Here is a 17,251-nt window from a genome sequence, read left to right as displayed (position 1 = left end):
CATTGTTTACAATGTATCACTAACGAGCAGGTAGATTTGGTAGGAGAGAAATGAAGCATATCTTGGTAAATTTGAAAAAGTAATGATGATACGATGAATGCAGTACCAAATCAAATCAGCACATGAATATAGTACAAAACGAGCTCACCAATTATTCTGATACACAAAAATACAGTTGGAAACCGATTGAAGAAATAGGTATGTTATACGATAAACATTTTACTATTTTGAGCTACGCAACATAACTAATCGTGACGGTTCTGTCTCTTGGAAGCTTAAGAGACATTATAGAATATCTAGTTCGCTATGAAGTAACTTTATTCCAGCGTCGATCGTGTAGTAGAGCACCATATTCGTCGGTCTTGTGCGATGTTTCCCCAACGTTTCGAGTTCTCACGTTTTCTTCAATCACGTTCAGCCAACACGTTCGTAGCTGTCCAGGATGTGACCGATCTCTACCTGGTTCCTTGTTGAATTTTGTTTTCGCTATTATTTCTTCCGACATTTGCTCTACATACCCAGCGTACTGAAGTCTGTCGTACTTTATTTGTTACGCTATATTGGCGTCTTTTTAAACTACAGTAAGGGACCTGCTTAGTCGCTGGCAGATATCTCATTGGTTCCTTGTGTGAGTGTAGCTGGTCTGACGATACTCGAGTAGCATCCACGGGTGGTCAATCAAGCTCAAGCAAGCACAAGGATATCCTCGCTGCCTTCCGTTTCAGAGGAGCATAAGTTTCCTCCGCTGCCCTACCATCATCGGTGCCAACGAGATCAATATCGCCCGTACAGTTAAAGAGCATATGGGAGTGGGACCATGTGATGATATTGCTATTCGTCTGCGTGTCAAAAATCCTAATCGCTCTTTCTAGGGCATTGTTGATCAAAAAATTTTACAGAGCTGACCCCGGTTTGACCCAACTAAGGTCAAAAATGACTAGGATCATCCGCAGGTTAAACATTTGATCCGTCGTTGATCGGCTCTCAAGAAAACCATACTCGCCAACGAAGAACTATTCAAGAGGTCTCTGTCCGTTGAGATCGTGAAGCGATGGAAGAGCTTTACCGCGCTAAAGACACACGAAAGTTCTACGAGAAGCTGAACCACTCACGCAGAGGCTTTGTGCCACAAGCCGACATGTGCCGAGATAATCACGGGAATATTCTCACGAGCGACCGTGAGGTGGTCGAGAGGTGGCTGCAGCATTACGATGAGCACCTCAATGGCGACGTTGCAAGTACCGATGGTGACGTGGTAACAGATCTAGGAGTATGTGCATAGGACGAAAGACTTCCAGCCCCTGACCTCCAAGAGATTGAGGAGGAGGTTGGTCGGTTGAAAAACAACAAAGCCGCTGGAGCAGATCAACTACCAAGCGAGAAGCACTGGTGAGAGCACTACACTGGGTCATTACCAAGACTTGGTAGGAGGAAGTATTACACAGCGTAACAAAAATTAACTTTAGGTCTGTCTCAAGAGCAAACTTATGTGTCTCTGACAGATTTTGGGCCGCTGAATCCGAGTCCTGGCTCAGATTTGCTCCAGCACGTCACAATTTTGAGCTATACCTCAATTTATAGGGCAAAATATGCGATTTTGGGCTTTTTTGACTGCCAGTCATTAAGGCGAAACTGGATCCATTTCCTCACTTTTTGGTTTTTGATTTTTTATAAAATAACGAAGCAATATTTTCAAAATCGGTTTTCGTGCACATGTAGAGTATGGATCAAGGTATCTCCTGATTTTTTTTTCAGATAGAAAATGTTTTTAGTTTTTGCAGAAACCATTTTTAAACAAAATTTCACAAAAAAAATGGTTTCTGCAAAAACGAAAAACATTTTCCACCTGAAAAAAATTCAGGAGATATCTTGATCCATACTCTTCATGTACACGAAAACCGATTTTGATAATATTGCTTCGTTATTTTATAAAAAAAATCAAAAACCAAAAAGTGAGGAAATGGATCCAGTTTCGCCTTAATGACTGGCAGTCAAAAAAGCCCAAAATCGCATATTTTGCCCTATAAATTGAGGTATAGCTCAAAATTGTGACGTGCTGGAGCAAATCTGAGCCAGGATTCGGATTCAGCGGCCCAAAATCTGTCAGAGACACATAAGTGAGGAGGTTAGAAGCAAAGGGGTGTAAGTGATAAAAGCCCACTTTCTAGTAAATGAGGTTCAAAGTTTTTGACCAATTGTTCATCACATACAAAATGTATGAAGCTTCAAAATCAACCCAATTTTCTCTGATTTATTGTATTTTTTTCAATCATCGTAGAAACAATCTTGAAAAAGTTCCTGAAAGCTTGAAATCTGAAAAATTTTATGATATGTTCAGCTCAAAATCGACAAAATGGTCACTTACACCCCTTTGATTCTGGGCCCCTCAAGTTTGCTCTTGAGACAGACCAAAAGTTAATTTTTGTTACGCTGTGTAATACTTCCTCCTTCCAAGTCTTGGTAATGATCAAAATAATGGAGCCTCGTAGCCGTGCGGTTAGGGTCACCAAGCTTCTAATCGCACCATGCTATGGGGTGAGGGTTCGATTCCCGCTCCGGGCGATGAAACTTTTCGTGAGAGTAGTTTCTTCTCCGTATCCACTGGTGCATGCTCCGTGTGTCCCTTGTCTAGTGTTAAGTTTCATTCAGTCTGTGCAGCCTCTGGCTGAAGACGGTGTCCGCGTCTTTTTTATAATGAGGAGTCCAGTTTCGCCTTAAGCATGGAAATATTTTTTTTAGGCAATCAAAAGGTAAATTGGTCAATTAACATCTAAATTAACGATTGATGCAAAATATTTGGTTTAACCAAATCGAATTTGATAGTTTTAAGCGATTTATGTTAGGTACGATATTTCCCATACAAGTCACCCTTCCAAAGTTGCATGCAAGTTTACATACTAACGACGTGTTGGAGCAAATCTGAGCCCGAATTCGGGTTCAGCGGCCCAAAATCTGTCAGAGACACATGAGTTTGCTCTTGAGACAAAAAAATGTTGCGCTGTGTTACCGGAAGAGTGGATGGAAGGTATCGTTTGTCCCCCATCTACAAAAAGGGCAACAAGTTGGATTGCGGGAACTACCGCGCGATTTGGCGCGATCACACTATCACCGATTGCAAGAGAGTTCGTGGGGCAATAGCAGGCTGGATTTATGGGTGAACGCGCTAAAACGGACCAGATGTTCGCCATCCGCCAGGTGTTGCAGAAATGCCGCGAATACAACGTGCCCACACATCACTTGTTCATTGATTTCAAATCGGCGTATGATACAATCGATCGAGAACAGCTATGGTAGATTATGCACGAATACGGAATCCCGGATAAACTGATACGATTGATCAAGGCGACGATGGATCAAGTGATGTGCGTAGTTCGAGTATCAGGGACACTTTCGAGTCCCTTCGGTCTTTCGTGCTTGCTGTTCAACATTACTTTAGAGGGTGTAATTAGGAGAGCGGGGATAAACACGAGTGAAACTATTTTCATGAAGTCCGTTCAGCTGCTTGGTTTCTCGCTGATGATAATGATATTATAGCTCGTAAATTTGAGACAATGGCGGAAACGTACAACCGACTAAAGAATGAAGTCAGGCGAATCGGATTAGTTATTAATGTGTCGAAGACAAAGTACAGGATGGCAAAGGGCTTCAGGTAGGCATCACCGCGCCCCCGCCACCCCGAATTTGTATCGACGGTGATGAAATCGAGGCGGTTGAAGAATTAGTTTACTTGGGCTCACTGGTCACCGCCGACAACAACACCAAATCTAGTTTCTTTTATTAATCCAGTAGGTGATTTTATACTGTAATTTATCTTTTGTGGACATATATGAACCTCTCCAGCCACATAGGATTAGCACTAAACGAAACAAAATAAGATCGTCAATCAGATCGGAAGTCAAGTCTGGCATCTTCAGATTAACGATGCAGAGCACGTTTAACACTTGGCTTACTTGATACCCAAATTCTGCCCTAAAGGCAAAAGTTATTTGAACGAGCTTAGCAATTTCACTGATAAGCGTATTTATGGTAATAATATAAAATTAAACCGTATTTGATGAAAATGCTGAAGCTGTAGAGCTGTAGCCCCAAATTCAAAGATTCGACATCGATACTGTATCATATATTTTATAGAACATCGTAACCGCATCGATTTTTAATCAAGTAAGGATCTAGCCTCGAAGCTCCCGATAAGATTATAATCATAATTACTGATCAAGCTCCAGGTCAATTAAGGTCGGATCGACAAATAAACCATATGCTGCCGATATGTAGTTCACTTCCACCTGAAATCGATTGTACGCAATGCTGATGTTTTCCATAGCCCGTGTGTCATGTGCCCCTCCATAGACAGCAGTGCTGGCTTCTATTTCTGGTAGAAACAGTGACTTTGCATGTCACCAGGTGCACCACGCGCGTGGCCCCATATAGGCTAATGAGAATTTTCCGGGTGACTTCCAGTTTTTCACGACAGCTCGTGTGGCCGGCGTCATTACTCTGCTGCACCGCTGGCGCGTCCCGTTGGTTGGTTGGATGGTTAAGCCGGCAACCCTAGGGATTATATTGTATAAGTGGTGGCGATGCAGTTTTCACGTGATGTAACCGCATCAGCTCCATCATTTCCCGACGTCGCAACACCGCACCACCTCTGGCGCTGCTGGCGAGCTCGAAAGGGTTCCAGGCTATTACTTCTGCGCTACCGCTGCTGGTTGAGACGGGCGCCAACAAGGGGGGTAGCGCGAAAACTAAGGATAAACTTGGCTTCTTTCGCTTCTTCTATTGCTGCCCTCGCTCGGGATTGCTTATCCCGAAATGGATTGGACGAGTCCCACGGCCATCAGCACCAATCCATTCGGCGAGTGGGTAAGCAAACGTGGTGGAGGGCGTTATGCAGATTAGGTGCAATATGTTTGCCAGAAATTTACGTAAGTCGGGCAGCCAGCACTCAGCAGCATTCGGAATCCGGGTTGGGTGACATTTGCATTTTATTTTCCTAGCACTATTGGCGTAGGTAAGTTATCCAAAACGGGTGCCAATATTGTGCGAGCGAGCGGCGGTGACGCAGCAGAAGATTGCAATTCTGCTGTATTATTACGTTTTAGGTTGGAGATCTGAATAGGATTGGTGACATTTTCGCTGCATTGATGATTTCGTGGGAAACATGAATGGGTTTTGATCAGATAATGACCCTACATTAGAACATGAAGAAGATACCCGAGGGAGGAATAATAAATCAAGTGATGCAATAATAGACCTTCAACTACGTCTAGAGCTCGGTCTAGTGCTTGAGCTTGATTGACCGCCCATGGATGCCACTACAGTATCGCTCGACCAGCTACACTCACACAAGGAACCAATGAGATCCCTGCCGGGGATCTCTGCAATCTTCAGTGTGTGAATGTTGATAATCTTCTATTTTTAGGCGTCAAAGGCACCTGCCACGTCAGATTGCTGGTCAATGTAGGGAAGGGGTAGGAAGTGATGATTGCAATCATTTGTATCCATAGCAGACCGAATATACCTCTGCGTCTGTATAAATTCATGCGGATTTTGGAGTGTTGGTGGGATGGGATATGGTTGGCAGAGGGTTCACACATTGGTGCCGGAATGTCAGGCGTGTAAGGTGATAGGCTTGTGTAATTTATTGCTATGAAGCTAACGCGGCGCAGTTCGCTTAATTGCATAGCTAGTAGGCGCTATCTGATAAATAACACGGCTTATCAACCGTTTCTGGTTCTAGCGATGGCTATAGACCTCCAACTACGTCTAGAACATACTACTATCTAATTTGAAACTTATGGTAAAGTGTAAAATGCTAATGTTTATCATCTACAGTAGTGGAGGAAACAGTGGAGGGGTCTCCAGTTAGTCTAGTGATTAAGGTTAATCCGGAGACGGCGAGTTCGATTCCCATTCCAGTCAGGAAAATTTGCTCGACTCCCTGGGCATAGTGTATCATTGTCCTTGCCTCACAATGTACAAATTCATGCAATGACAGGCAAAGAAAGCCCTTCAATTAATAACTGTGGAAATGCTCAAATAACACTTGAATAGAGGTCGGCCAAGTTCCAGTGGGAACGTAGAGCCATAAAGAAGAAGAAGAAGAAATAGAACCTCTGCATTTTCATATTTTTTTCTTTCCATTGTTTGGGAAAAATTCTCATTTTTGACACAGGGAAAGTTTTAATTCCGCCTCCTTAATATAATAAAATCAACCTTACGATTTTTGTAGTTTTTGCGTACTTACAAACATAACAATTATCAATTTTGTGAACATAGCTTTTTTGTGTCTCCATACGTGCCAAAAAACTCTGTGATGTTTGGGACTTTTTCCAGAGATTCCTTCAAAAATTCCTCCAAAATTTCATAGAGTGATTCCTTCGAAAACTCTTCCAGATATCAGAAGTTCTTCCAGAGCTTCTTCAAAAAATATCTAAAAATTCCTTTAGGAACTTCTCCAGGGCCATAGAAGTTTGCATAAGGAATCTTCCAGAAAAGCTTGACAAGTAATAAAGGGTAGAGCAAGATGAATCGCGAAGTTTTTAAATGTTTTTTTAATATACATAATTTGAAAAAGTATACTTTACTAAAAGGTTATTTAATTCAAAAACTATGTGATATGACATTAAAATTATTTATCATGATTAGATAACATCATGTTAGCCCGCTGTTTCAACTTACCCAGATGCACTTTAATTTTTTCAAGGATTTATTCGATTTTTTTTTTGCAGGGGTTGCATGAGTATCTTCAAATATTCCTATGGAGAATTTGTTTGGAAAATCATCCTCCAAGATTTCTATTACTTTCTCCATTCTCCAGGATTTTCTTCGGGAATGTGTCTTAAAAGTAGAAAATCCTTCATGCATTCTATGAGGATCTCCATCACAAATTCTTTCAGAGAATCTTCTGAATTCGGAAATTTTCTCCGGAGATTACACCAGAAATTCCTATAGAAATTCAGAAATTTTGAAGGCATTCTTTTCAAAAATGTTTCACAGATTGCTTTAGAAAATTCTCCATGAATTTCTCTAGAGATTTCTACATAACTTTCTTTAGATATTCTTATTAACATTTTTTCAGAAATTTAATCAATGATTCTTTTTGAAAACTTTGCAAATTGCAATTCAAAAATCATTCTCAAAGTACTTTAAAAATTCCGATAGAAATTTTTCAACGATTGGGGAAGTGTTTACCCCAAATTTCATCAGGGATTCTTTTAGAAAACATTTTAAGCATGTTTCAGAAATTTGGCTGCGAATTATTGAAGAAATTCCTCCAGGGAGTGCTTCAGAGATTGTTCTAGGTTTTTTTCAGAAATTTTCCCAGGGGGTTTTAAAAGTTTTTCATGGATTCCTCCAGAAAATCTACAAAGCATTCCTGTAGAAAATCCATCTGAAATCCCTCCTGAATTTTCTCTAAGGATTCTATAGGAAAAACTATCACGGTTATCTAAGAAATAACTCTAAAAACCCTTCCAGAAAGGCAATTGATACTTTTTCTAGGGATTCCATCAGAGTTTTCTCCAGGGATTCTTATAGAAAATCTTTCACCGAATTCTTCTGAAATTCCTGCAGCGACTCCTTTACAATATGTACCAGGATTTTAAAGAAATTCCCTCAGAAATTCATTTACATTTTTTTCTGAAAATCCATTCAAATCCATGTATTACTCAATTTCTTGGGTTTGTGCACACGTAAGAACTATTTACACCCACGAGACGCGACAACGAGAACGGACACAACACGTTTTGTTCTTACTAACGATTAAAAAGGATTATTAATTACCTTTTTTGCCGACCGGTTTCGGGCTCGACGCAGCCCATCGACGGGACGATGTCCGACTAATTACTATTGGTTGCTCACACGACACACATATTCATACTGTATACAGTACACGTCGAGAAGAGATGAAATTTACTGCATTTACAGCTTCGTCAAACGGAAGAGGGATGATTGTATGGGAGCATCATCCTCATTCATCAATGGAGTGTTGGCAGTAGCTATGTGCATTGATTCCCAAGCATTGAGGTGAGATGTTTTTCTAACAGTTTTTAACAGCTTAGCTTGTTCCCAATTAACAGTGTGATTTTCGGCCAAAGCATGTACTGCCACACTCGATTCATTCAGCCTACCATTCTCAACCGCATTCCTATGTTCCCGCAGGCGAACTTTCAATCTACCAAATACCCTGCAAAGATTGTCCAGCAGTGTACATCGGACAAACTCGCCGCAAATTGAAAGTTCGCCTGCGGGAACATAGGAATGCGGTTGAGAATGGTAGGCTGAATGAATCGAGTGTGGCAGTACATGCTTTGGCCGAAAATCACACTGTTAATTGGGAACAAGCTAAGCTGTTAAAAACTGTTAGAAAAACATCTCACCTCAATGCTTGGGAATCAATGCACATAGCTACTGCCAACACTCCATTGATGAATGAGGATGATGCTCCCATACAATCATCCCTCTTCCGTTTGACGAAGCTGTAAATGCAGTAAATTTCATCTCTTCTCGACGTGTACTGTATACAGTATGAATATGTGTGTCGTGTGAGCAACCAATAGTAATTAGTCGGACATCGTCCCGTCGATGGGCTGCGTCGAGCCCGAAACCGGTCGGCAAAAAAGGTAATTAATAATCCTTTTTAATCGTTAGTAAGAACAAAACGTGTTGTGTCCGTTCTCGTTGTCGCGTCTCGTCCATGTATTACTTTACAAAAAAATAATAAATTCCTTTAGAGATTCCTCCAAAGTATCCTTAAGAAACTCATGCAGGGATTCCTTCAGAAAATCCCCCAGGGACTCTTTTAGAAAATCACAATGGATTCCTTTAGAAATTCCATTAAGGATCTCCTTCAGAAATTCCTCCAGATTTTCTCTAAAAACTCTTTTGGAAAATCTCCTATCACTACCTTCTCAAATTGCTCCACGGATACCTTCATAAAATTCATCTAGTATTTCTTTCAGAAAATCTTCCATAAATTTCTACGGTTATTTTTCCTGGGATTCTTTTAGAATGTCATGGATCCCAGCGGAAATTTTTTTCTCGGATTGTGCAGAAGTTGACCCAGGATGGAATTTTGGGAGAAACTCCTGGAGAAATCTAACGTTAAACTCCAACAAACCTTCAGGGATAGATATATAATTTCAAGGAAAAAACTGCATTGTGAAGTCTCAAAACTTGTACTAAATGCTGCTTTTTTCATACGTACACTAGTAGTACAATGTAGTACAATATAGTTGTGACTTCGTGGTCGTGCGGCTATAGTGTCACCAAATATTTAACCTTTTTTTTAGTTTTTATTAATGTGTATTTTAACTTAAATGCTAATTCTACACTCCAAATATTTAACCGTTTCGTGATGGGGAGCGCGGCTTGACTGCCCTGCCCATATTCGCATAGGTGACGTAAACGCCACCTAGGTCAAAATCCACTTTTTTAGCTTAACATATCCTACAACATGTATAGCATATGCTGCAATTATTAAAAAAACGTGTTTGTTCTAAAACATGTGAGTATATTGAAAAGAACTTTTTGACGTAACGACCATGTGGTCGCAATACTGACGTCTGTGTACAAGAAAACTAAAATCTCCCCATAAAACGTGATGGAACATAATTTATTGAGATAATTTATTAAGATAATTTATTGACATAAACATAATTTATATTTGAGATATCTAATTATTTGATTTCAGATGCCTGAAAATCATTTTCAATATCAACAACTTTCATAGTGAATATTATCAATTATTTTTAATACTTATTATGGATGCAATGTAGATACTGAAACATTCATGATGCTTTGACAACAACATGCGAATAATTTAACAAATACTTGATAGCCTACAATTCGTAGTGGTGAGTCTATGCCGATTGAAGTAATCGTTTCCACTGGTTATAGTCATGGATCAATCGCTTCCAGTCGCCCTAAGATTTTGGAGCCCCTTAGGGCCGCAAAATGCAGTTGAGGAAGACCTAAAAGGCCCACGTGCGCGCCCTACCACGAAGCCAATGGCTGCTTCCTGGTTCTCTGCTAATATGGTATAAGTTTGTCATTTCTCTGGCATACGAGCTACGTACCCAGCCCACCGCAGCCTGCCGTGTTTTATCCGCTTCATTATACATCAGTTAACCGATTTTGTCAGCCTGTTTTGGGGACACATTTTTTGTTCTTCTTAAATATCTAAATAGATTTTCAAGCAGTGGTTTAGTGATGAACATGATTGAATTAGTTAAACTTTGACCGTAAGTTAATGAGAGCAAAAAGTTTGCGGGGCTGACAAAATTGGGTTCATACTGTATCGATTTATTTAGGTACATACTTGGTACATTTCGTAGTTCATGCAACGCCGCCATATGCCGTGATCCTGGTTAGCGGCGAGTATTGTTCGCAGTTAACGTGCTTACTTTAAATTACTCTAAAATGGGTGTTTGTCAAATCTCCTAGTATAGAATCCAAACACCTCATGTATGATGTATGAACAGTTATATTTTTTGTATGGATGGTTGTGGTAGATATCTATCGCTTCCTCTGAATTACGACGTAAACTCCTCAAACCCCCTTTCAGCTACTTACTAAGTGCTTGAAGCACACTCATTGAAACCCGAAACGTGAGTTTTTGTGGCACCTCATAGATTAACCTTCATCCCGCCAACGTACATTTTCCACCTTCAGAAAAGCACAAAAATGGTCATAACTTTTTTGTTTTTCGACGGATTTTGATGAAATTTTCACAACTTCCCGAAAAACTCTCCTAGTTTATGATGCCGGGGACATGGGTGCCTGGTCCTGGTCTTTGGTTTGGGGTTTGTCCGCTAGGTGGCGCATTGTGTTTGAAAATTTCAAACACGTATATCTCGATACCCTAATGAGATACAAGCACGCCGTTTTCTGCAAAGTTGTTCAGCAGGCTAAGAACTATCTGGCAATGGCGTCTTTGGTTCGCGAATCGTCCGCTAGGTGGAGCCAGGGTAAAACATTCTCAAACTTCTATATCTCAGAATCCTGATAAAATAGAATGATGCCGTTTTCAACAAAGTTCTTCAGCAAGCTAAAAACTGTCTGATAGTTGAGTTTTTGGTTCGTGATTTATTCGCTAGGTGGCACCTTATGTATAATATTTAAACACGTGTATCTCGTTACTGTAATAAGCTAAAAGCATGGTGTTTTCTGAAAAAAATGTTTAGCAGGTTGAGATTTATCATGCAATGGCGATGCTAGGTGACACAAGCAGTCAATACATCTGAACAATTTTATCTCAAAAATCAGAAAACGTCCAGCATGGTGTCCTTGGTTCTAATATTATTCGATAGGTTCCATTTAGTATTAAGAAAATATTCGAATGAACACCCTAATGAACAAGAAGTGTCCCTTTTTCAGCATAGCTGTTCAGCAAGCGAAGAGCCATTTGGAATGATAGTACTAGACGGTCGAGTACGATGGTACAAGAGAGAATACTTTAACACCCTCTTTGATCCCCTGCAGACTTATTTTGTCGCCCTACAATATTGCTTCTTTTGCTCCGGGAATGTCTCCGGGAGTTTGTATAGGAACTCTTCCGTGAATTTTTCCAGGAATTTTCCCAGGAATTTCACCTGGAATTTATCCGGGAATTCCTCAAGAACTTCCTCCAGGATTTTTTTCAGGAAATCTTCCGGGAATTCTCTAGGTCATCGTCCAGAAGTTTCTCCGGGAAATCCTCTGGAAAATCCTCCGAGAATTCCTCCGGGGATTCCTCCGAAAGTTTCACCAGGATTTCATCTAGGACTTCCATCAGGAACTACTTCAGGAACTCTTTCGGCAATTTCTGCAGGAATTCTTCTGGGAATTTTTCCAGGAATTCCTCCAGACTTTTTTACCAAGATTTTCTCCAAAAAATTCACTGAAAATTTCCTCAGGAATTCGTCCATGAGTGCCTTCGAGAATTCTTTCACGAACTCCTCCGGAAATTTCTTTAGGAATTCCTCCGGGATGTTCTATAGGAATTCCTCCAAGAATTTCTCTAGGAATTTCTCCGGGAATTTTTCCAGGAGTTTCTCCCGGAATATATATCCGGGAATTTTCTAAGGAAAACTGTCGGTTTTATTTTTCAAGAAAATCCTCTGGGAATTTCTCCAGGAATCTCTTCAGGAAGTCTTCCGTGATTTTTTTCTCACAAAACCCTCAAGAATTTCTCCCGTAATTACTCTAGGACTTTCTTAACGAATACCTCCGGGAATTTATCCTGTAATTCCTCCGGGAATTTCTCCAGGAATTCCTCCGAGAATGTCTCCGGGAATTTCTCCAGGAAATCCTTCAGGAATTGCTATGGGAATTTCTTCTGGAAATCTTCCAGAAAATCCTCCAGGAATTCTTTCAGGAATTCCTCCGAGACTCTTCTGAAATTTCTCCGGGAATTTTTAAAGGAAATCTTCGAGATTTTCTCAGGAAATCCTCTGGAAATTTCATCAAGTATACCTCTGAGAATCCCTCTAGGATTTCCCCCAGGAATTCCACAGGAAATTTCTCTAGGAATTCCTCTGGAAAATTCTTTAGGAAATCCTCCTTCCTGGGGGATTCCCCTCAGGAAATTCCTGGAAGAATCTCTGCAGGAATCCCCTGAGGGAATTCCTGGAAGAATCCCCGGGAGAATTCCTGGAGAAATATCCGAAAGAATTCCTGGAAATAATCCCGGAAAAAGTCCTGGAGAAATTACTGAAGGAATCACCGGAGAAATTGCTGAAATTCCCGGAGAAATTCCTGGAGGGAGTCGTGAAGAAATTCCTAGTGGAATTCCAGGAAAAATTTCTGAAGGATTTCCTGAAGAAATTCCTAGTGGAATTTCTGGAGAAATTCCAGGGAGAATATCAAGAGACATTCCCGGAGGAATTCCCGGGAAATTCCAGGTGGAATTTTTGGAGGAAACAAAGCAGGAATTCCTAGAGAAATACCAGAGGAATTCCTGGAGAAATTCCCAGAGGAATCCCTGGAGAAATTCCCAGAGGGACTCCTGGAGAAATTCTCAGAGGGTTTTCTGAAAAAAAAACTCGGAAGACTTTCTGGAGAAATTCCCAGTGGATTTTTTTTTTTTGAAGAAAAAAACAAAAGTTTTCCTGAAGAAATTCCCGGTGGAATTCCTGGAAAAAAATCTTGAGGATTTCCCGGACAATTTCTTGAAGAAATTTTCAAAGCAATTCCTGGCGGATTTCCTGAAGAAATTCCCGAAGGAATTCCCGGAGACATTCCTGGAGAAACTCCTAGAAAAATTCTCGGAGAAATCCAGCCTGGAAAAATTCTTGAAAAAATTCCTAAGGAAAATCGCGGAACAATTCATGGAGTAATTCCCGAATTCCTGCAGAACTCCTGAAGAAATTACCAGATGAATTCCTGGGGAAATTACCGAAGGAAGTCCTGAAGGAATCTCCGCAGGAGTTCCTGATGTGGGTCCTAGAGGATCTCCTGAACAAATTTCCGGAAGAATTCCAAGAGACATTTCCAGAGGAATTCCTACAGAAATTTTCGAAGAAATTCCTGGAAAAATTCCCGGAAGAGTTCTCGGAAGAAAAAACGGAGCAATATTGTGGGGTGACAAAATTTGTCTGCAGGGGGTCAAAGACAAAATACCGAATAACCTAACGAATAAATCACGAATCAAAGACTCAACTATCAGACAGTTTTTAGCTTGTTGAAGAACTTTGTTGAAAACTGCATCATTCTATCTTATCATGATTTTGAGATATAGAAGTTTGAAGATTTTTTACCCTGACGCCACCTAGCGGACGATTCGCGAATCAAAGACGCCATTGCCAGATAGTTCTTAGCCTGCTGAACAACTTTGCTGAAAACGGCGCGCTTGTACCTCATTAGGGTATCGAGATATACGTGTTTGTAATTTTCAAACACAATGCGCCACCTAGCGGACCAATCCCAAACCAAAGACTTTACTATCAGATAGTTCTGAGCTTGCTGAAGAATATTGCCGAAGACGGCATCATTCTATCTTATCAGGTTTCTGAGATATGAGGGTTTGAACATTTTTGACACTGGCGCCGCCTAGCGGCCGAATCGCGAACCAAAGTCGCCGTTGCCAGTTCGTTCTTAACCTGCTGTACAAATGCGCCGAAGACACTATACTTCTGCCTCATCGGGATCTTGAGATATACGTTGCGCAATGTATATGGCCAATTTTGGTACCCCAAGACAATCCGGAATAACTCCGGAACCATGTGGACCAGGCACCCATGTCCCCGGCATCATAAACTAGGAGAGTTTTTCGGGAAGTTGTGAAAATTTCATCAAAATCCATCGAAAAACAAAAAAGTTATGACCATTTTTGTGCTTTTCTGAAGGTGGAAAATGTACGTTGGCTGGATGAAGGTTAATGAAATAGTAAACTCATGGTTAGCCACGAGTAAAATCATTCCACAGCAAAACTATTATAAGTTTTACGTTAAAGGAGGCGAACCAGCTCTCAAGCTGAAAACCTCTTAAATAAAGATAAAAAAAAAGTTTTACGTTTTGTTTCAAAACCATCATTGGAACAATACTACTGAACTGTTGTGGCTTTTCAGTCTAACAAAAGTGAATCGGTCAGGAGTTTGGCATAGCCGTTTTAATCCTGTTAGACTGAGAAAGCCACAACAGTTCAACATTTCTTCCTAGTCGTAAACATCCTCCAAAACTTAGATAAATTAAATCCATATCTATCTGATTAGCCGTTGGGTGTATGAGCTTTTGATGTTTACTAATTTAATTGTAAAAACTTAGTGTAGAAGGTTATTAAAATGAAATTAGTTTCGTAACATTTCGTAATTGGTCGAATATGAGAAAAATAAATGAGGCCCGCGGGTAAAGTAAATCGCAAAAAATTGTAAATATTACTAAGGTATTTCTTAATAAATAGTTACGTACAACACCATATTTTGGATAAGGTATAAAATAACCTTTTCAACATAGACTGCCTTAATTGCATGGTGTATTGGAAGAAGCCGTTAGGATCCATCGCAGAGCCTGGGGACTAATGTTAATTCCGGTATTTTGCACACATTAAACGAAATAAGAAAACTGGTCGGCGTAAAGTCAAATTGGACTAGGCGAATTTTTGGACAGGTAAAGATAAGCCAAGGAATCACTAAACTAGAAACAGTTGGTCCGGTCTGATTTAAAGCCGACCAACTGTGAATCTTACTACGATGCCCACGCTTTATGGTACGCTCGACCGCACTATCAGATAGTTCACATTTTCAGAATGTGACGTGTTAGCTTTTTTCCTGAAACCACGGTTAGTACATCTTCTTTCGAGTCGGGACTGCTGCTTATCAACAAAGAATGTATTTAACGCACGAATACGGACATTCAGCCGGAGACCCGGGCTCGATTCCCGTTCCGGTCGGGAATTTTTTTTCGACTCCCTGGGCATGGTGTATCATTGCACTTGCCTCACAATATACAAATGCATGCAATGGCAGGCAAAGGAAGCCCTTCAATCAATAACTGTGGAAGTGCTCAAAGAACACTAAGTTGAAGCGAGGCAGGCCAAGTCTCAGTGGGGACGTAGAGCCATATAGAAGAAGAAGAAGACGGACATTCCGGAAAAAAAAATCTAACACGTGTTCACCATGTTCACCAGAAAACGGGTACCGCAGTAGCTAACATAACGGTCATAGCAATCTGGTTGTTACGTCAACTTATCCGTGTAATCATTCATCAAAACGACTGAATGGTCGCATAAACTGACGTACACGTTTTAAATATGCAAAAATTACATGAAACATCTTAAAATCATTGCGGCTCACTTTTTGTAGCTGTAATCCACAAAACTGACAGATTATTTCATTCAAATAGTCGGTGCATATGTAAATCCGGAAAAAAAATATAAAATCGTGTTTTCCCATCAGAGCAGACGTTGGTGGTTACATCGACTATGCGAATATGGGCAGTCCGCAGCATCGGTCTGGAAAAGTTTTCGGCTGTGCCACTGGGCGTTGCTTCTAGTCAGTTGTCTAGTGTCGTGCTTCCTTCAAAGAGCGAATAACTCACTGGAAGCATCGAACGGGCTCGTGTTTTTTTTTTATCTTTATTAACGAGATTTTCAGCCCAGGGCTGGTTCATCTCGGTTCGTGTTTTTTTTTCAATAATCACGTTTTTTATTCATACGGCCTTAAGATTTAGTTTTTGGATCGCACACGGTAGCAGAAGACCTGGGAACCCGTAACGATCAGTAAAATTGAAACATTACCCAAGGCTGACAGTAAGGTCTCTGTTAAATTCTTTTCTTACACGATTTTTTACGCGATTTTCTCGAAGCTACGCGATATTTTTACGCGATTTACAAAGTTTGCGGAGGGCAAATCGTATAAAAAAAGTTTCCTTTGGATTTGCGTGTATTTGACTAGGAATGAACTTAAGTCAGACACCTGTTTGACACAAATGAAAATTCGATCGAGTAAAAGCTGAAGTTTTTGGGCAGTTCCGAAAAATCGTTCAATCGGCGCGAGTTTTTCTTGTCCATTTCCAGCCGCATGCTTCTCCGGTGGAAGCGAAATCTTTCGGGCCCGAACTCGACGCGTTACCGAGGATGAATTTAGTGGTTCTTTTGAGTTTTGATTTTGTGCCTCGTTCGAGTACGAGAGACCAGAACAACCAGCGATGGAGAGATAGATGGAGGCATACGAATGGGTGAGCTCGTTTCATATCATTGTTTGAGATAATAGTTGTGCAATAATCGCAGACTTTTTTGTTATATTTATTTTTGTCTGTTTAGTCTAATTTTCATATTTGCGGCTAACTTTGATTGGTCCGTTACTTCAACTAACGGCATTTACTCCTAATCAAGTTTTTATGTACAGTAAAAGAGATTCTAAGAGTTAACATTGAGCAACCATTGACGTTCTAAGAGTTGAACATCGATGTGGTTTATGGATTGTTTGCTTCCCGAGTGAAGCGAACAGTGACGACTCAGTTTGAATATTCTGTCGTGTAGTAGTTTGTAGTAAATATTGAGCGATCATCAGATTGTTTACTTTCCGTGTACAGTGAGCAATGGCAGTCCATATTAAACATTGCGTTCAGTTTGTTTTGTGTGGAATAGACTAAAAGTTTCTACTTCCTAGTGGGGTGGAGAAGCGCAAAAGATTTTTTTTGCTTTGTTTTATCGTGGAAAAGTGATTAGTTGTGGGTGGCAGCTTGTGTCAGTTCGTATCACCAACCATGGGGGACTCCTAGATTGACAATGGTTACTCTTCCCTACTAACAAAAGTTCCTTCCTGAGATAAAC

Source organism: Aedes albopictus, chromosome 3 (assembly GCF_035046485.1).
Source record: "Aedes albopictus strain Foshan chromosome 3, AalbF5, whole genome shotgun sequence".
Taxonomy (NCBI): domain Eukaryota; kingdom Metazoa; phylum Arthropoda; class Insecta; order Diptera; family Culicidae; genus Aedes; species Aedes albopictus.
This window is presented reverse-complemented; position numbering follows the sequence as displayed.